Source organism: Oryctolagus cuniculus, chromosome 6, assembly GCF_051225735.1.
Source record: "Oryctolagus cuniculus isolate XC-2025 breed Fujian yellow rabbit chromosome 6, ASM5122573v1, whole genome shotgun sequence".
Taxonomy (NCBI): domain Eukaryota; kingdom Metazoa; phylum Chordata; class Mammalia; order Lagomorpha; family Leporidae; genus Oryctolagus; species Oryctolagus cuniculus.
In genome coordinates this window covers 125,237,427-125,258,319 of record NC_142872.1, presented here as the reverse complement: position 1 = coordinate 125,258,319, position 20,893 = coordinate 125,237,427, and the positions used below count along the sequence as shown (strand labels likewise).

Here is a 20,893-nt window from a genome sequence, read left to right as displayed (position 1 = left end):
TTCCCAAAAGGATAATACAGACTTAAATAAAAACTTAAACATATGCAAATTTTTAAGATTAATTTATTCTGCCATTTAGAGATCCCCAAGGGTAAAGAAAAATTTTCTCATTCATATTTAACATCAAAGGAAATTATTCACTTGGCTCAAAAGAATTTACTAATAAATAACCTAATTATATAATATACACATGACATGCTTTGTGGATTGCTTTTTATTCAACTGTAACTGACCACGAAAGTATATTTTATTACACTTCCGTTAAATAATCCAGTAGCATTTAAGCCAAAATAAAAGTTAATGATTGGCCAATAGATGACACCTTACACAATGCATTTGCTATTGGTATTATTAGTATAATAGTAATACTTTTGTCACCTCTGAAATATTGACAGCAGCTTAACAAATAAATGAAGTAAAAATGGTTATGCACCTATTACCTCAAAAAACTGAACTTGCTTCAGAAATTTTTTAAAAGATCAATAGCTTTTATAACTTTTTAAAACTATCTGAGGGACTCATTAAAATGTCAATAAAAACACACATTAAAAGTGTAGTTTTCCTTGTGATTTATACCACTACACATGTATTAAACTTTGTTTAAAATAAAGCAAGCTCAATCCTCCACCTAGCGGCGCCGGCACACCGGGTTCTAGTCCCAGTCGGGGTGCCGGATTCTGTCCCGGTTGCCCCTCTTCCAGGCCAGCTCTCTGCTGTGGCCAGGGAGTGCAGTGGAGGATGGCCCAAGTGCTTGGGCCCTGCACCCCATGGGAGACCAGGATAAGTACCTGGCTCCTGCCATCGGATCAACGCGGTGCGCCGGCCACAGCGCGCCGGCCGCAGTGGCCACTGGAGGGTGAACCAACAGCAAAAGGAAGACCTTTCTCTCTGTCTCTCTCTCTCTCACTATCCACTCTGCCTGTCAAATAAATAAAAAAAATAAATAAATAAATCTCAATACAAATTCACACGAACATATCTAACAACGTGTGGACTTCTCAAATTTTTCTGAAATATCATTGAATCTCCACTTTAACATGAATAGGTGACTATAAAATAAATTATTTAACAAATGCCTATTTCTCATATCCAGAATCCTTAGTCTGAACATACACTCATTTTACAGAATAGGTTTTAAAATATCAATGCAAACATTACTCTCTAGAGAAAAATTAATCCCAGTGTAACTAGTGGGATAAACAACTCATTAAACTCAACTTGGACAAACTCCAGGATAAATTGAAAGAAACAGAAACAAGTAGGCCTGAAATGTATAGTAGCAAAGACTAAAAATAAAAATGCCTTAATTAACAAATGCTCTGAAATATTCTGTTTGGACAATTTGCTGACAAATGGCACCTGAAATTTCTGAATGATCCTGATTTCTATACAGAAAATCATTCCTTCAAAATAAAACAAAAGACTGAACAGTGGTTATTACTACTCAATACAAAAAATTTAAATCATCCATTCAAGTTTATAGGAATACCATAAAATTTTTGCTATATGAACACTTGAGGAGCAGCCATCCACTCTTCTACAATCAGCATACCTCAGAGAAATTAAAGAAATACTCTCAGGAATATCTGAATCTAAAGATTTACATCAAATCCCCAAAGGTAAAGTCTAGGTTTTTGGTTCCCAAGAAATGCATTTTTGCCAGCGCCGCAGCTCACTAGGCTAATCCTCCATCTGTGGCACCGGCACCCCAGGTTCTAGTCCCGGTTGGGGTGCTGGTTCTGTCCCGGTTGCTCTTCTTCCAGTCCACCTCTCTGCTGTGGCCCAGGAAGGCAGTGGAGGATGGCCCAAGTGCTTGGGCCCTGCACCCACATGGGAGACCAGGAGGAAACACCTGGCTCCTGGCTTCGGATCGGCGCAGTGCCAGCTGTAGCGGCCATTTGGGGGGGTTAACCAACGGAAGGAAGACCTTTCTCTCTGCCTCTCTCACTGTCTAACTCTGCCTGTCAAAAAAAAAATTTTCATTATTACTCATAGGCTGCAAAGTAAAATAAGATTCATTCAGATTTTCAAAAAAAATGAAATGAGTATAAAACTTTGCTAAACTCAGAAATGAAAGCATTTAAAAGGATGGGAATTTATTATTTCTTTGCACAATGGCAACTTACACATCAACACTCAATGAAAAAAAATTTTTAAGTTAAAATTTTAAAAGCTCCTACTCCTTACTTTAACCGACTCCATTCTCCATTGATACCCACTTTTTAAGAGGTTAGGATAGAAACCTACAGACCTCTGTATATTGATTTCATGCATTCAAACAGGCATTCGTGATTTTAATAGGAACATATACAAATGTATCTACAATCTTCTTTTGATGACTAAACTATATATCCTTGAGATCACTGAACCTTTTCTGCATGATTACTCATGCTTTTTAATGCATATATATATATATATATATATACCACACCAAAAAAGCACATTTCAGAAGCCATGTTTCAGAATACCCCTTTCTCAGTATCTTCTCAAGTACTGGCTGTTATATAAAAATTTTAAATATAATTCATATTCGCAAGTTAGTAATAAAATGCAAATTTTACCCCATGCTGAAATATATTATTTTATATTTTCAAATTTCTGAAATATTATGTGAATTTAAATGTTAAATGAATAAAGTGGGAAATATTGTCTATCATTAAAATAAAAATTAATGAATATCTATTATTGTATTACAAAATCCAAAGTATTGCAATGTACTAAGCAAAGAAAAATGAATTCTGATAAAACCACCATGAGATACCATTTCACATCAACTGGAATGGACATAATCAAAATGACAGACAACTGTCACTGTTGTCAAGACTAAAAAAATAGGAACCTTCATACAGTGCTGGAACAAATGTAAAAAAATGGTGTCACTCTGGAAAACAGATTGCTCATTTCTTTAAAAAATAATTAAACTCTAGGTATCTACAAGAAGTGAAAATGTAAACCTGCACGAAAACTACTAAATAATCTATAAAATTTATAACTGTCATAAAACTGTAAACAACTCCAATATCTTAACTAGCAGATAAAAACACAAGGCACAGCTTACTCATGCAATGGATTACAATTTTACTCAGTAACCATGGGGATTGGCTCCAGGGCCCCTTCCCCACACCAAAATCCAAGATACTCAAGCACCTTACATAAAATGGTATAGTAATTGCATATAACCTATGCACATTCATCCATACACTTAATCTCTGAATAATTTAAAGCTAATAATTAAAATGCTATGTAAACAGTTGTCAAACTGCATGGTTAACAAAATAGGAAGGGGGGAAAAAAGGGCTGGCATTGTGGCACAGCATGTTGAAGTGCCATCCCATATTGAAGCTCAGTGTCCAGTCCCAGCTAACTGGGAAAACAGCATAAAACAGCCTAAATGGTTGAGTCTCCACAACCCATGTGGGAGACTTAGATGGAGTTCCTGGCTCCTAGTTTTAGCCTCCCCCAGGGCATTTGGAAAATGAACCAGAAGGAGGATACTCACCCCTCCCTTTCTCATTTTTCTCTCTCTGTCTCTGTTACTCTGCCTTTCAAATAAAGAAAAAATTTTAAAACCAAAGCAAAGGAAAAAAGCCTATATATCTTAAGTATAAATGCAGTATTTTTTAAAATATTTTTAAATGTGGTTGGTTAAATCTACAGTTGTGGTACCTATAGACATGAAGTGCCAACTATATTATTCAGCAGTGTAAACAACTGGTACATGCTTCAACATGGATGAACCTTGAAACTACAACATACTGTAATATAACTAAGAAAAGTCCTTTCTATAGATATAAAAAGGTCGATGATTCTCTGAGACTGTGATGAGAACAATGAATAACCATGAGAAAGAGTATTTAATTGGAGTGTTGGAATTATGGTGATGATTGACCAACTTAGTAAATTAAATGTTACTGAACTATATGCTTAAAACAAGTACATTTTCTGGTATGTGACTTATACCTTAAGGTTGGTTTTTTAACAAATGAATACTTATAAATTTACAAGAGGATAATAGTCATTATGATTTTTAACACTCTGGACACAAAAATATACTACACTAAGCCCTGATTAAACAAACACCAAGCATTAAATACAATTACATAGTATGCAATAATACAGTTTAAAAAAAATCAGTTTTTATTGAGTTTAACATCTAACATACCAAAAGATATTCACTGCTCATTCAAACATATGCAGTGCAGAAACCAAATACAATATACTGGGCTGTATATCTCCTTAAATCCATCTACACATCTGCACTTTGAACTTTCTATCTATTATGCCCTAGAGTAAAATTTCATTTAAATAAGGATTCTCATAGGCAAAGAAAAGATTGGAAAAGATCTCAGAAGCACAGGAAATCAAAACAAAAATTGACAAATGGGATTACATCAAGCTGAGAAGCTCCTGTACTGCAAAACAAACACTCAGCAAAGAAGCAACCAAATTAGATTAGGAGAAAATATTTGCAAAAACTATGAAACCGATAAAGGATTAATATCCAGAATCTGTAAAGAGCTTAAGAAACTCAACCACAAACAAAACAATTCAGTTAGGAAATGGGCAAAAGACTCAACAGGCATTTTTCTAGAGAGGAAATCCAAATGACTGACGGACTCGAAAAAATGCTCAGGATCACTAGCCATCAGGGAAATGCAAATCAAAACCACAATGAGATTTTACCTCACCCCAGTAAGAATGGCTCTCATACAGAAATCAACAAACAACAAATGTTAGTAAGGATGCTGGGGAAAAAGGTACCCTAACCCACTGTTGGTGGGAATGTAAACTGGAGCAGCTACTGTGGAAACAGTATGGAGATACCTCAGAAATCTGAATAAAGACCTACCATATGATCCAACTATCTCACTGCTGGAATTCACATAAACAAAATGAAATCAGCATATAAAAACAATGATCTGAAGCCCCATGTTTACTGCAGCTCTATTCACAATAGCTAATATATGGAATCAACCCAGATGTCCATCAACTGTTGACTGCATAATGAAGTTATGGTATATAATACTATGGAGTACTATTCAGCTGTTAAAAAAAATTAAATCCTGTCTTTTGCAACGAGATGGTTGCAACTAGAAACCACTATACTTAGTGAAATAAGCCAGGCCCAAAAGACAGATACCATATGTTTTCTCTGATATGTGGTAACTAATAGAGTACTTAAAAGGTAATCTAAAGGACTGAAATTGACATTTTGAGATTGTATGATTTTCAGTAGCCTTTGTGTGGGGAGCGACTCGGACTAGACTAAGTTACTGGAATTAAGACTTATTCTATGCATCTGCTCTCCCACAATATGGCGCTAAGAAGGGAGTAACAGCTTCTACACAGCTGCCTCCAGTTCAACCAATAAACAGCAGGACCTGCTCCTGATTGGAGGAGAGCAACGTACTCGGCGTGTGGGTAGCAGAGTTGGGATTGGTGGAAGAGGACTATAAAGGAGGAGAGAGACAGCATGCACCAGGAACATCTAAGGGGAACATCTGAAGGAACACCTGTGCAGCCCCCGAGAGAGCCGGCCGGCGGTGTGCCGCTCCCCCGCGGAAGTGGGGAAAGCGGCAGGGGGAACCGCCCTTCCACGGAGGTGGAAGGGACGGTAGCCAACCCGGGAAGAACCAGCAGCAAACCCGGGGAGGGCCGAGCAGACGAAAGAACAGCGCAGGGTCCTGTGTCGTTCCTCCACGAAGACGGGGAGCGACACCTTTGTTTTGACTACTGAGGGACAGTGTTTTTTTCTTCATACTATTTTTTGAACTCTAACTGAAAATAGATCTTAGAAAAAATTAAATATAGAAATAGGAAAGGTAAGAGGAAAAGGGTTAGAGCGCGGGCAAGAGGGAAAGTAGGATGGGAAGTATCACTATGTTCTTGAATAGGTATATATGAAATTTGTATACCTTAAATAAAAACAAAACAAAGGATTCTCAAACACAAAACAAAAACACAAAATAATAAATCATTAACATACATAAGCTTCAATATACCATCAATAATGAAAAGCTAATACATTAGTAACCCCAGGACTGAAGCAGGTGTTGTGGCAAAGCAAATTAAACCACTATCTGCAACACCTACATCCCATACAAGATTGCCAGGTTGAGTCCAAGCTGTTCCATTTCCTTGCTTGGGATCCAGTTTCCTATCTTGGGAAGCAGTGTGGATGATGGCTCAAGTGCTTGTAACGCTGCCATATAGTGGGAGACCCAGATAGTGTTCCAAGCTCCTGGCTTCAGCCTGGCGCAGTCCTGATTGTTGCAGCCATTTGGGGAATGAACCAACACATGGAAAATCTCTCTTTCTCCTGTCATTCTGCCTTTCAAGTAGATGAAAATGAATAAATATGTTTAAAAAATTCTAAGACTGAGATGGAGCAGAAATGGGGGGCATAATGACACATCCTAGTACCTAATTCAACAAAGTGTTATTGCTAAATCAAAAAAAAAAAAAAGACTGCAACAGGAAGAAAAAGGTATGTGAAATACCTTTAAATTAAAAGGCATGGGTTTATTCTGATTTCTCCATTTCTAATATCAAGGTATACTATGATCTTCCTTTTTAACACATTTGTAACTACTCCACAGGTTATAATCTTAGGTATCATTATCCCACTAATGATACACAATTGTGTTTATCACAAGTTTATTATATTTTATTGATCAGTTGTATACTATGGAGTAAGTATGCCACAATTTGCTAGCCTAATCAATGGAGTTTCTTTAAAAAAAAAAAGGGGGGGGAGGTGTGGGGGGCAGTAGCTTAATCCTCCACCTGCGGCACCAGCATCCCATATGGGCGCCGGTTCTAATCCCAGATGCTCCTCTTCCCATCCAGCTCTCTGCTGTGGCCTGAGAAAGCTGTGGAAGATGGCCCAGGTCCTTGGGCCCCTGCACACTCCTGGGAGAACCAGAGGGAGCTCCTGGCTTCAGATCGGCACAGCACCGGCCGTTGGGGACATTTGGGGAGTAAACCAGCGGACGGAAGACCTTTCTGTCTCTCCCTCTCATTGTCTGTAACTCTACCTCTCAAATAAATAAAAAATCTTTAAAAAAAAAAATCAATGGGGTTATTTCCAGTATGAAATTGGCCAACAAAAAGGTATTATCATAATCAGTGCATCTGATTTGATTTTATTTATTTATTTCAGAGGCAGAGAGGAAAAAATAGAGACAGAGCCCCTATCTACTGATTCACTCCTCAAATGCCCCCCAACAACCTGGGGGTAGGTCAGATAGAAGCGTAGCACCAGGAATCAGAAACTCAGTCCAGATCCCCAGTGCACAAAACAGGGATCCAACTAGCTGCCCTATTATCTGCTGCCTCCCTGGGCATATGTTACCAGAAAGTTGGAATCAGGAGCACAACCCTGATTTGAACCCAGGCACTCCTATCTGGGATGTGAGCAATGATGGAACAAGGACATAAGCCTCAGACATTTTTAGCTCCTTGCCCGAAAGCAGATAAAATTCGCTTTACTCCTTTATCCCTGCTATCTTTCAAGAAACCAGTTCAGTCTCATGTCCAGTATTCTTCCCCACCCCATCCTCTGCAATCTTTTTTTTTTTTTTTTTTTTTTTTTTTGACAGCTAGAGTGGACAGTGAGAGAGAGAGACAGAGAGAAAGGTCTTCCTTTGCCGTTGGTTCACCCTCCAATGGCCGCCGCGGCCGGCGCGCTACAACCAGTGCACCACGCTGATCCGAAGCCAGGAGCCAGGTACTTATCCTGGTCTCCCATGGGGTGCAGGGCCCAAGCACTTGGGCCATCCTCCACTGCACTCCCTGGCCACAGCAGAGAGCTGGCCTGGAAGAAGGGCAACCGGGACAGAATCCGGCGCCCCAACCGGGACTAGAACCCCGTGTGCCAGCACCACAAGGCGGAGGATTAGCCTAGTGAGGCGCGGCGCCAGCCTGCAATCTTTTTCAAGTTTGAAAGTCAGTGAAAAATCTGTACGAACTAGCTCAGCTCCCCCGACTGTCTTTCCCTTCCCTCAGACCCTTACTCTTAGCCCACCCTAAGGTATGTAGGACCCAGCCTGCTGGAAGGCTGTGCTCTCTGCCACTTGTTCCGTCTCTGTGCACACTGGTAATTGGCCACCTCTAGGAACTTATTTTTCTTCTTGAATAAATTCGTTTTGGGTATCCTATCTCGCCTCTGCTCTGCTTCCATTTTCCTTAAAAACATCCTAAGCACTACCTTAACCACTGCACCAAATGGCCACCCCATGATAAAATTCTTATAACCAAAACATATCTTTAGAAAAACACTTCTTGTAGCTTAGTAAGAAAAAAAGACAAGGGCCAGCAGCACTGTGGCATACAAGGTTAAGCCTCCACCTGCAGTGAGGACATCGCGTAATGGTGCTAATTCAACACCTGGCTGCTTGAGGCTGGTGCTGTGGTATAGCAGGTAAAGTCACCGCATGCAGTGTAGGCACTCCATATGGACACCAGTTCAAGTCCCAGCTGCTCTACTTCTGATCCAGCTCTCTGATATGGTCTGGGAAAGCAGAAGATGGCTCAAGCCCTTGGGCCCCTGCACCCACATGGAAGACCCAGAAGAAGCTCCTGGCTTCAGATCAGCACAAAATCAGCACAGCTCCAGCCATTGTGGACATCCAGGGAGTGAACCAACGGATGAAGACCTCCCCCTCCCTCTCCCTCCTTCTCTCTCCCTCCCTTTCTCCCTCTGCCTCTGCCTCTCTCTCTCTGTGCCTCTCCACAATTCTGCCTTTCAAATAAAATAAATAAATCTTAAAAAAAAAAAAGACCTGGCTGCTCTATTTCTGAACCAGCCCTGATAATGGCCTGGGAAAGCAGTGGAAGATGGTCTAACTGCTTGGGTCCCTGCACCCATGCAGGAAAGCTGGAAGAAACTCCTGGCTCCAGGCTTCTGATCAACCTAGCACCAGCCACTTGGGGAGCAAACCAGCTCTCCTTGTGTCTGTAACTCTGCCTCTCAAATAATTAAACCTTAAAAAAAAAAAAGACAATCATTTAAGATATACTTCACATAGACAAATACATTCAACACATGAGAAATTCCAGTATCTAGTTATAAGGGAAGATCTAATTAAAACCATATTGAGGAGCAGGCATTTGGCACAAGCTGCCAGTTAGGTCCTGCTAATGTGTACCCTGCGGGGCAGCAGGTGAGAGCAAGTAATTTGGTCTCTACATCCATGTGGCAGATTATGTTCCTGGCTCCTGACTTCAGCCTGGCCCAACCCTGGACATTGCAGTTAGCAGACAAGAAATCAATCTTCCCCATTCTCTAATATTAATTAATGAAAATTAAAGAATGCAGCCTACAATCTCATTAATCAGAGAACCAAAAAAATTAGTGAAACTGCTGGAAAAATAACCAGCTGCATGACAACACATACTCATGTCCACCATAGAGGCAAAGAACAGAGAGGTCCTTGTGGGGATTAAAATGAAGCAAGTAGGAAAGGCTTTTATATAATGACACAAACTAAGGAAAATTAGGTCTGTAAAAAGCACTGTGAAAAACAGCATTATACCATGAAGGTTATAGTAAGAGGATGTGACTCAGAGCCAGCACCGTGGCTCACTTGCCTAATCCTCCGCCTGCACTGCCAGCATCCCATATGGGTGCCAGGTTCTAGTCCCGGTTGCTCCTCTTCCAGTCCAGCTCTCTGCTGTGGCCCAGGAAGGCACTGGAGGATGGCCCAAGTGCTTGGGCCCCTGCACCCGTGTGAGAGACCAGGAGGAAGTACCTGGTCCTAGCTTCAGATCAGCGTAGCTCTGGCCGTAGTGGCCATTTGTGGAGTGAACCAATGGAAGGAAGACCTTTCTCTCTGTCTCTCTAACTCTGTCAAATTAAAAAAAAAAGAGGATGTGACTCAATTCAAAAAATTATTAACTGGGCCAATATCTGAGGAATAAGGATTATTTAAGATATATCCTAGTGAAACAATATACTGAATTGCTTACAGCCCTTGCCTCTACTATTGGGGAACAGTGTATTTTTTTTTCTTACTATTTGTTGAATTCTTTACTTAATGTAGGGTTAATCTTATCAGTTTAAAGTAAACTCTAAGTAGATAATTGTAAAAATTAAGATGGAATAAGAGGAAAGAGGAGGAAGGGTAGAAGTATGGGTGGGAGGGAAGTAGGGTGGAAAGTATCACTATGTTCCTAAACCTGTATATATGAAATAGATGAAATTTAAATAATTTCATAAATAAAATCAAAAAAAAGAAAGATGGACTAAAAGGAGAAAACTTGAAAACACATAAGGAAGGAGGGAACAGGTACCAAAACCTTTCAGATGAATCTAGAAAAAGTCAAAAGTGGTAGGGTATCACAAAATGTTTTAATGACTTTAATCTTCACCATGCTAACTATGAAAAGCAAAATATTTTAGTAGTGGGAAGAACATTATTAAAACTTTCAAAAATTAGCCAAAAAATAAAGCTGGTTGGAGATGTGGAGTTAGCAAGCACTCAGGAACACTTCTCTAAATTTTTAGAGGATCAAGACAGAAAAAACAGTGGCCTGTGTTGTGATACAGCAGGTTAAGCTGCTGCCTGCATGGCCAGCCTCCCATATGGGTGACAATTTTGAGCCCCAGCTGTTCCCCTTAGGATCCAGCTCACTGTTAATGTACCTGAGAAAAGCAGTGGAAGATGCCCCATGCACTTGGGCCCCTACATCCATGCAGAAGACCCAGATGAAGCTCTTGGCTTCAACCTGGCCCAGCTGTGGCCATTGTAGCCATTTGGGGAGTGAACCAGCAGATGGATGATCAATTAATTGATCGATCTCTCTCCCTCACCCTCTTCTCTAACTCAGCCTTTCAAATAAATAAATCTTTAAAAAAGGGGGGGGGGCAGTGTTGTGACATAGTGGGTTAGGCCGCTTCTAGCAATACCACCATCCCTATATGAGAGCTAGTTTCTGTCTTTGCTGCTGCACTTCTGATCCAGCTCCCTGCTAATGGCACGGAAAAGGCAGTGGAAGATGTCCAAGTGTTTGGGGCCCTGCTACCTATGTGGAAACCTGAAAGAAGTTCCCGGCTCCAGGCTTTGGTCTGGGCCAGCCTGGTGGTTGCAGCCATCTGGGAAGTGAACCAGCAGATGGAAGGTATCTCTCTTTCTCTTTCCCCCTCTCTCTCTGTCTTTCAAATAAATAAATGAATCCAAAAAAAAAAAAAAAAAGAAAGGAAGAAGAAAAAGAAGAACGAAAAAGCAAACACATCTATTCATACTTGCATTCCAAGGCCTCCAACACAATGGTTTTCACATGGTAGGTGTCAAAAATTTATTTTTAAACAAACAAATGATTCATTAGTCAGTTGAAACTTTAAGACTGCTAAGTATTCACAGATTATTCTAGGAAAATTGGAATACTTTTTTAAGTTACAAGTCATTAATGAATAATACAAAGTTATTCACGAGAACTTGCTAACAGTTACCAATGTGCTATTAATGGTTCCATCACTAACTAATTAAAAGTTGTCTAACGCAGACAACTTTACTTCTCCAGGTCTGCCATATCACCTTCCCTAACCACCAATTTCCATATCTATAAAAATAAAGATAACAATATCTCTTTTTTTTAAACTTTTTTTAAAATTTATTTGACAGGTAAGAGTTACAGACAGTGAGAGAGAGACAGAAAGAAAGGTCTTCCTTCCTTTGGTTCACTCTCCTAATGACTGCTACGGCTGGCACGCTGCGCCGATCCGAGGCCAGGAGCCAAGTGCTTCTTCCTGGTCTCCCATGCGGGTGCAGGCACCCAAGCACTTGGACCATCCTCCACTGCCCTCCTGGGCCACAGCAGAGAGCTGGACTGGAAGAGGAGCAACTGGGACAGAGGATTAACCAAGTGAGCCACGGCACCGGCCTGGATAATAATCTCTCTTTATTCTAAATGCTGGTAATGGAATTTTTAAAAATCCCAGTTTGCAATAAAACTTAGTTAAGTAGAAAATGCTATACTAGAGGACTGTGCTGCGATCATTAGATTCTGCTCTGCCATTTAAATGCACTATTTTATCATTTAAATATGGGAACCTCCAATGACTATTTGTTCTTAAATTTCCAGTTATCAATTCAAAAAGTCATTAAATCATCAAGACACAGTTAAATAAGTTTAAAGGCAGTGGTTTTTAAAACACAACTATTTTGGACTATATTCAGTGACTACTAACCAAGATACTTCCTTTTAATAAATATACTCACAACATATCATTCTTTCGAAAAAACACTGCTAAGTTTCAGTCCCCCAGAAAATAATGAAACACAGACATACTTGAAAGATACTGTCACTACAATAGAATGTTGTCACAGGATAATAGTCTCCCATTGTTTCACACAGACAAAACCAAATATTAAGAAAAAGTGAATAATATACTTCTCATAGACACCATGTAACAACATTCTTCAATATCTAATAATCAATTTTGAGGTGATAATCTAAAAATGGAATATAAGTGCTCATTTGTACACTAGTAAACAAATTACTTTACGAAGTTTAAAACTTTAAACAAGGGAATTAGAAATGGATCACATTTGCCTATACAACTTCACACCCAAGTGATCATAAAATTGCATGTGGCAAACATCAAATTTTCCAGAATCAAAATCAAAGGAAACTCTGTACTCACTGAACGAACACTCCCTTGCTTGTTAACGTGTCAAATGCTTTTTGAGCCATTAAATTAAAAAAAAAAAAAAAAAGAATTTGGGGGGGAGACCAAACTGATACAGACAGTTATGCTTTTTATATGCTTCTAATTCTATACACAAATAGCCTTCTAAAGACTATAAAAATATGTATTTCAACTTGTCATTTATTTAAACACATTACCAAATCAGAACCAAAACACATTAAGAAACAAAAAGTAGTAGTGTCACTAACATATATAAAGATTGGTCAGACTTTTCAAGCAAACAATAATGTATTAATATTCTAAATAATCACTGTACTTTATTAGTAAAATAAAAAGCAACAGAAATACAAATTACTAACAATATTTATAACTTCATAAGTGAATATTTTTACCTATAAGGTGGCAAAGTATTGAAAATAACCAATGTTAAGTCTCAAATTAGCTTAGAAGTGACTTTACAAGTTAGCACTAAAAGACAAAGACATCTGACAAAAACATGTTTGGAACCAATGTTTTCATTGTTAAATTTAAGATTTTGAGCTATTATTCACATAAAGATTACTCAGAAGGCATCATTTCTACAAAATTTTAAAATGTATTTGTTACTTAAAAATCATTCATTCCAGAGAAAATTCATTCCAGAAAACATCCAAAATCAAGAAAAAGTCCAGATTCATTTCTATTTTCAACTTCCCAAGCAAAAACTAAGTACAAATATTAAAATGGACTTATATAATAAAACTATTATTTTGCTATGAGCAAATAATACTTCAGACTCAAATGCAATTCAGGTAAAATTTTCACATTCATACAAATCCAACACTATCAATAAAGCTATCAAACTGAACAATGTATATAAAACAGTTTAAAGTTTTTAAAGCTAAACTTATCTAAAAAGTAGACTACTTGGTTTATTATCCACAAAATACAATGAGTTCTGTATTATCTCATATACAAAAATTATCTTTCCAGTCTTCATTTTTACTATTCTCAATGTTTTTTAAATTACCTTAGCAAAAGATGCTCGATGAAATGAAATCAAAATATGTGAATGTGTATACAATCTAAACACTAAGCCCTTTATTGTGTACTGAAAATGCTATGTGCTTCAGTCTCTGGCAGTCCTGTGGACTAGCAAAACTCAAGACTCTAGTAAAGAGATTCAGTCACCAGCAGGGTTTGGATAAACGAAGGAGAACAAAGGAAGGGGCAGTGGGTTGCTAGCTAACCAGAAGTCAGCAGGTCATCCATTATCATCCCTGTTCATACCCTACAACCTGGCAAACTGAAACAGATATTGCCCTTTCCTATGTACTAAGTACCCTCAGCAGAAGATGAGACACTCCATGAGAAGAAAGGACTGGCTGCAATGAATAAGAGGAAACTGGTAGAGGTGACAGAAATGTTCTAAAACTTGATATTGGTGGTAGTTGTTACATGACTGTGTATTTTCTAAAAATCACTGAAATATACATATAAAAGTATTAAATTTCAGTGTATTTTAAATTTTTAATTCCAAAATGAAAACAATGTAACTAAAACATTAGCATAATTAATAAACTATTAAACAGGACATTATAAACATTCTATACAATTTTGAAGAATTCTATGACAGCTTGTTCAGATTATATTTATTTCCAGGTGTAATCAAGGTTTCTGTTACTCTTGTAATTTTTAAATTACTCCTGAGAATTTATGAAAGAGTACTATGAGAAATAAATTATGAAAAATTAAGTATTCATTTAAAAATATTATTCTCTGCCCCCTCACCCCCCAAAAAACCAGCAAATATCCAGAGGTGCTCCAACAGCACTGAAATACCTAACCATCTGTACTTATTAGGATAAATAAAAATGGAAGATACTTAGATGCTAGCATCTAAACTCATCTCTCATAGTTGCTAGAGTATTTAGAATAATAAAATTCCATTTATTTTTAAAAAGATAAACAAAAGAAGGGAAATAAGCTTATATAGTTCAACTGGCTTTTCTTCCTAACAGTAAGTTGATTAAATACATGAGTTATCCTGGAGCCTGTGTTGTGGCAAGTCAGGTGAAGCCACCACCTGCAGTGCTGGCATCCCATATGGGCACCAGTTCAAGTCCTGGCTGCTCCACTTCTGATCTGACTCTCTGCCATCACCTGGGCAAGCAGTAGAAGATGGCCAGGACCCTTGGGCCCCTGCCCCCACGTGGGAGATCTGGAGAAAGCTCTGGCTCCCAGCTTCAAATTGGTGTAGCTCCAGCCATTGCAGCCATCTGTGGAGTGAACCAGCAGATGAAAGACCTATCTTTCTCTCTGCTTCTGCCTCTTTGTAACTCTGCCTTTCAAATAAATAGATGAATCTTTAAAAAAAAAAAATTGGTTATCTTAAAATCTAATCTAGCTAAACAGTAAATATTTGATTAATTAAATTCCAGTTCAATCAGTTGCAATTACTTTACCATATGCTAGGTCCTGGGTCACAAATGCAAATATGAAAAGTAAAACTAGTCAAGATGCAAAATTGACAAAGTCCTATAATGACAAAGTTTCAAAGTCAATTCAGTTACCAAAAATTTAAATTAAAAAAAAAAAAACTATTCCACTGCTGTTTACTGATCTTTATGCAAAATGCATACAAAACTCTCATACAGAGTTAAACTCTACAATTAAACGAGCTTTCAATGAGAAAAATCACAGGGCAAGGAGTACAAACACTATTCACCCTTATACAATGTCTCAAAAATTATGACAAAAGTTTATGGCTATTTGAGGATGAAGAGGGGAAAAAAGATTTTCTACAAAGTCCCCACAGTTAAAACAGCAACTATAGCAACGTCAACTGGAATTTAAACATCTCTGGATGTGAGTAAGAATAGTTACTTGATAAACGTGAATACATTTTATGTGGGTAAGAAAAGCCACAGAGACACAGAATAAAAACAAGTTAACTATTTGTGCATGCTATGTTGAGGAACCACAAAAACCATTCAGCTAAGTGAAAGAAGCCAGACACAAAAGATCACACAGTATATGCTTCCAGTTACAGGCCAGAAAAGTCAAATGTACAAGCAAAGAAAGCAGATTAGTGACTACTAGCGATAGGGAAGGAGATTAAATGTAAATGGGCATAAAAATCTTTACTGTAGGGATGATTTACTGTGATTTATGATAACAATCCTTGGTCCCATCACTGAGTAAATTTTTGTACATTGAAGTAGATGAATTTTAAGCTATATAAATTATACTTCAAAAGGGCTTTTTTTTAAATACAGTTATTCCTATGAAAGGATACTTAAGGATTCAAACATACCACCAATTTGTAGTGTACTCTTGTCAGTGCTAGAAAGGGCTCCTAATTTTAGGTCCTGATTTAGATCAACGAAGTTAAAAATGAACTGCAAATTTACTATTTACAGTGCACACAAGGATACTTACAAAGTTCAAGGAAAATATAATTACAAAAAATTTACTTTGGCACAAAATAATTTTGATATGTATGCACAGGTTTTTTTCATAATTCACATTTTCAACAAACTGTTTTGAAGATTCCCAAAAATAAATAGTATGTTCAGTTAAAATTATAAACTGGGTAGCATGTGTCTCAAAGCTGCTATGAAGATTAAATGAAATAATGCATATAAGACTCAGTACTAAAGTTAACATACATATGCTATTAATACTAATCCTAAGTCATTAAAACTCTCCCCACAAATTTCTCACATAACTACACACACAAGTTGAAAGTAATTTTATTCATGAGTTTTTAAAATATAAAATATTTGCAAATTAGAAAAAAGATTACTCAATGATTACAGAATGCAATACTCAAAGTTGTGATTATAACTTAATGATCCACCCTTGAAAGTCATGTAACAAAATTTAATTCATCTATAACCAAAGAGAATATATCTTCAGATACTATGGTTTTAAAATTTTATAAAATAAAAAGTATCTTAGTAACGGAAAAACTGTAGGCCCACTAGTTTCAAATAAGGTCACAATTTCAGAAATCATCATATATTTTAATGAGTTTGAATCTTATTTTATTAAATATGCATCATACTTTGATTCATCTACCTCTTAAGCAGAAAAATACATCAGAAATTTTTGTCAGTTTCAGGAGGATTTCATAGAGCTAAAAAGCTGGGGGTTTTTCCCCCCTAGAATCTAGTGTATATGATTTCCAGACTATCCTGAAATGTCCAGGTATATGATCATACACAGGATTAATGTTCATTATCTGCTTGGAATTTTGAAAATATATTATCTTTCAACAGATGGTGAAAAATCAATGTTAACATCTACTATCTAAGAAATAAAGTTTGTAATCAGAATGGTAAGTGCCTGGCTGAATTGATTCATTGCTTAAGAATACCTCAAAGAGTTATACTGTCACATTCCTTTGAATTTCAAAATTGAATATCAAGAAGCATTAGGTCTACAATAGTATTTTTAAATGAACACTGTTCACAAAAATAATTATGGATTCCTTTAATATTAGTGCCCTTTAAAAATCCCATTTTCCAAAAATAATTACTATTGTTAATAACAAAATGTCAGGAAGCCAACATGTTTATAGATTTCAAAACATGAAATACGAAGGGCTTTAAAAATTTGTGGGAAAGTGGAAATAAAAGAGTATGCTAATTTCCCATGAACTATTCAATGTTCATGCATATGTGTCTGTCAGAGAGGATGTATGGAAATGATAAAGCACTTATAAACTCATCTGAAAACCTGGTACTAAGATATCAGTCTTTCTATTGTTTCCAAAACCCTTGTATCCTCTTGAAACCTATCCTGAATATATTAAAATAACCAGCTGTTACAGTCTAAATGTTTGTGTCTCCACAAAATTCATTATGTTGAAAGTTAAATCACAAACATGATAGTATTTAGGAGGTGGGACCTCCGGGGAAGTAACTTGTGAAAAGGATTAGTGTCTTTATAAAAGAGGAACAAGGTAACTCCTTTCCCACCACACCGTCTGTGGACATAGTGGGAAGGTGCCAGCTATGAACCAGAAAGTTGGTCAGAGGCTTCATCTTTGGCTTTCCAGTCTGCAGAACTAAGAGAAATAAATTTCTGTTGTTTATAAGCTTATGGTATTTTGAAATAGCAGCTTGAACAGACTAAGATACAAATGAATGGCCATTTAATTGGCCATATATTTGCTTTAATTTTGATTCTCTTTAGTAATATTGAACTCATCTATATTCTAAGCCTCTTAATGTCTATATGTCACATACTGTATCTACTGAAGAAGAGTTCAACAGACACAAAGCTTCTAAACATGTTTTAAGAAAGAAGAAAATTAAGTTAGAAAAGATCTTCCGACACTGCAGAAAATTACATCTTTCTGCAGACAATGTTACATGCCAGTCATCATTGAAAATAGTGAGAGTAAAGACCACTATGAAGATAAACTGATATGAAAAGATAAACTTAGAAAACAACCCCCAAAAATTCTAACAATTCATCTCTCTCCAACTTGAGAAATATCCCAAAGAAATACTTGACTACTTTTTATTTGGTCAGCCTATACCAGTTTTTAAGAAAAACTATGTGAAATCTAAAGGATAACCTCAGACAAAATGCAAAAGATACCAATGAGGTAAAACCCAAACTTGTGGCATTGGAGTTACGTTAAGACAGAGACTTAATATTCAAATCAATGTGGTCATACAGAATGAGAGAAAACACCTACAAAAATCACATATCTGATATGGGTTTAATTTTTAAAAATATAAAGACCATCTACAACTCACGAACAAAAAAAAGTTTTAAATGGGCAAAAGAGTTGACTATACATTTCATACAAGATGTACAAAGGACCAATTAAGCACAAGAAAAATGCTGAACATAATTAATCCTTAGAGAAATGCAAATTCAAACTGTAATGAGACACTACTTCATATTCATTAGGATGTTTATTATCAAAAAACAAAATCAAATAAGTATAAATGAGGATGTGGAGAAATTGGAAAACCCTCATATACTATAAAATGGTGCCATCAACCGTGGAGATCAGCATGGCAATCCTCAAAAAATTAAACATGGAATTACCATATGATCCAGCAATTCCACTGTTAGATGTTTACTCAAAAGAACTGAAAGCAGAGACTCCAACAGCTATATTGTACTCACATGTTCATAGTAGCATTACTCACACCAGCTATAAGGCTGGAGGAAACCAGGTGCCATTCAGTGGATAAGCAGGGAACAAAATATGCTTTACATATATAATGAATACACAAATTTTTGTCTTACAAAGGAATGAATGAAGAATAAATAGGAATTAAATTCTGGTACCTGCTACAAAATGGATGAATCTTGAAAACATCATGCTAAATGAAATAGGCCAGACATACAGGACAAATATCAAATGGTTGTATGAAGTACCTAGAAGAGTCAAATTCATAAGAGACAGAAAGTAGAATAGTTATAAGGAGCTGGAAAAGAGGGTAATGAGGGATAGTTCTGGTCACAGCCGTTGGTGGGAATGGAAAACAATGAGAAAGCACTTAATGCCACTGAATTTTACACTTAAAATTTTACTTAAATTCTGTGTTATGTGTATTTTACCACAATAAAAAACTGCAGTAGTTGTAATAATAATAAGAAGAAATTTTCAATGCAAAGTAATACAGCTTAAAGACTATGGAATCAACAAAGAAATTATCAAACTGAGGCACTTATATTGATTATGTGTTTTCAGGCAGGTAATTTGATCACTCTGAAACTAAGTCTTCTTTTCTTTGAAAGAAGATTATACTAGATGATACCAGTGTTTCTTTTCAATTCAAAACATTCCATAAAAGTACTTCTGGGTGCCAGAAGAACCAAAGTTGAATATTAAGGCTGCTGTCACTTAAATAGAAATAAAAGAATTAACACCCAGTTAAGTGTTTGTCCTCTTAAGATGTTCAGTTAATCAGAATGTTAATTACAAAAGCAGACAGATGAATAGAAACATGCCTCTGGTAAACAAGGAATAGAAATCTCTCTCTCCAGGAGCATAATAAAAGACCAAATCTAAGTTTGAGGCCTAGCGGCCACAAACTTTAATATCATTAAGGACAGGGTAGTTGAGCAAACTATTTTACTCCCTGTGGGGTTACTTATTTTCTTTATTTGCTAGTAAGTATTGCAGGCATTTTTGTTTTTTTTTTTAAGAATTGAAGGGCCGAGCCGGCGCCGTGGCTCAATAGGCTAATCCTCCACCTTGCGGCGCCGGCACACCGGGTTCTAGTCCCGGTTGGGGCGCCGGATTCTGTCCCGGTTGCCCCTCTTCCAGGCCAGCTCTCTGCTATGGCCAGGGAGTGCAGTGGAGGATGGCCCAGGTGCTTGGGCCCTGCACCCCATAGGAGACCAGGAAAAGCACCTGGCTCCTGGCTCCTGCCAGGATCAGCGCGGTGCGCCGGCTGCAGCGGCGGCCATTGGAGGGTGAACCAACGGCAAAGGAAGACCTTTCTCTCTGTCTCTCTCTCTCACTGTCCACTCTGCCTGTCAAAAAAAAAAAAAAAAAAAAAAAAAAAGAATTGAAGGGCCGAACTTCCATTGATGTTGAAAGGATATAAGGAGCAGTATCTGCCTCACCTGTAATTCAGACACCAGATCAATACCCTAAGCCTACTAGCACGAATTCCTGTTATCTTCTGATTACACTAACTGAAAAACAGATTCCACAGAAGCATCTTTCTCTAACAAATGAATTGCTCAATAACAGCACTAGTTAAAACCAAATCTTTGGCACTGTGCTAAGTAAGGAATGGGTGGTTGGATGGATCCCTCAATATTAAAAAACAATGTGTTTTTGCACATTCCTCTTAGAATTAAAATGGCAATGACATGTATAAGTAATAATTATGGAAGAGGAGGAACATCATTCTTAGGCAGAATTCCAAACAGCACAAACTTCAAATAAAAGCAATTTTGCTTCAATAAAAGAAATTCAGAGCTGCACAGCAATGAATCTGGCTGCCTCACAAAGTAGCTAACATTCTTTGAACAAAATGTTCACGCAATGGGTAGATGACTATAAATCAGATGTGTCATGAACACTCAGAGATTGAGATAATGTCTCATATTTCACTCAACACAAATACTGACAATTCTATGAGATTAGCATTACAATAATATCTATAAACTATTAATTGCAAACTAGCAGAGTTCAGATTGAGTAGCTCTTCTGTTGAAACTTCTCAATCTCATGGAAATTCATTTCTACTACAAGACATGAAGCACACTGTGAAT

The 20,893-nt window shown here is 37.3% G+C and overlaps 1 protein-coding gene across 18 annotated transcripts in view; it reads right to left on the bottom strand.

Moving 5' to 3' along the window:
* Positions 1–20,893, bottom strand: part of VPS13B (vacuolar protein sorting 13 homolog B) — a 779,033-nt gene that overhangs the window by 651,896 nt on the left and 106,244 nt on the right. Inside the window, exon 1 of one of the 18 annotated variants that reach the window (XM_089336379.1) lies at positions 18,950–19,039. The exons of the other annotated variants lie outside the window; for them this stretch is intronic. The gene's annotated coding sequence lies outside the window, so the exon portion shown is untranslated. Of the gene's footprint in view, positions 1–18,949; positions 19,040–20,893 lie in introns of those variants that run through there. 18 annotated transcript variants of the gene reach the window in all.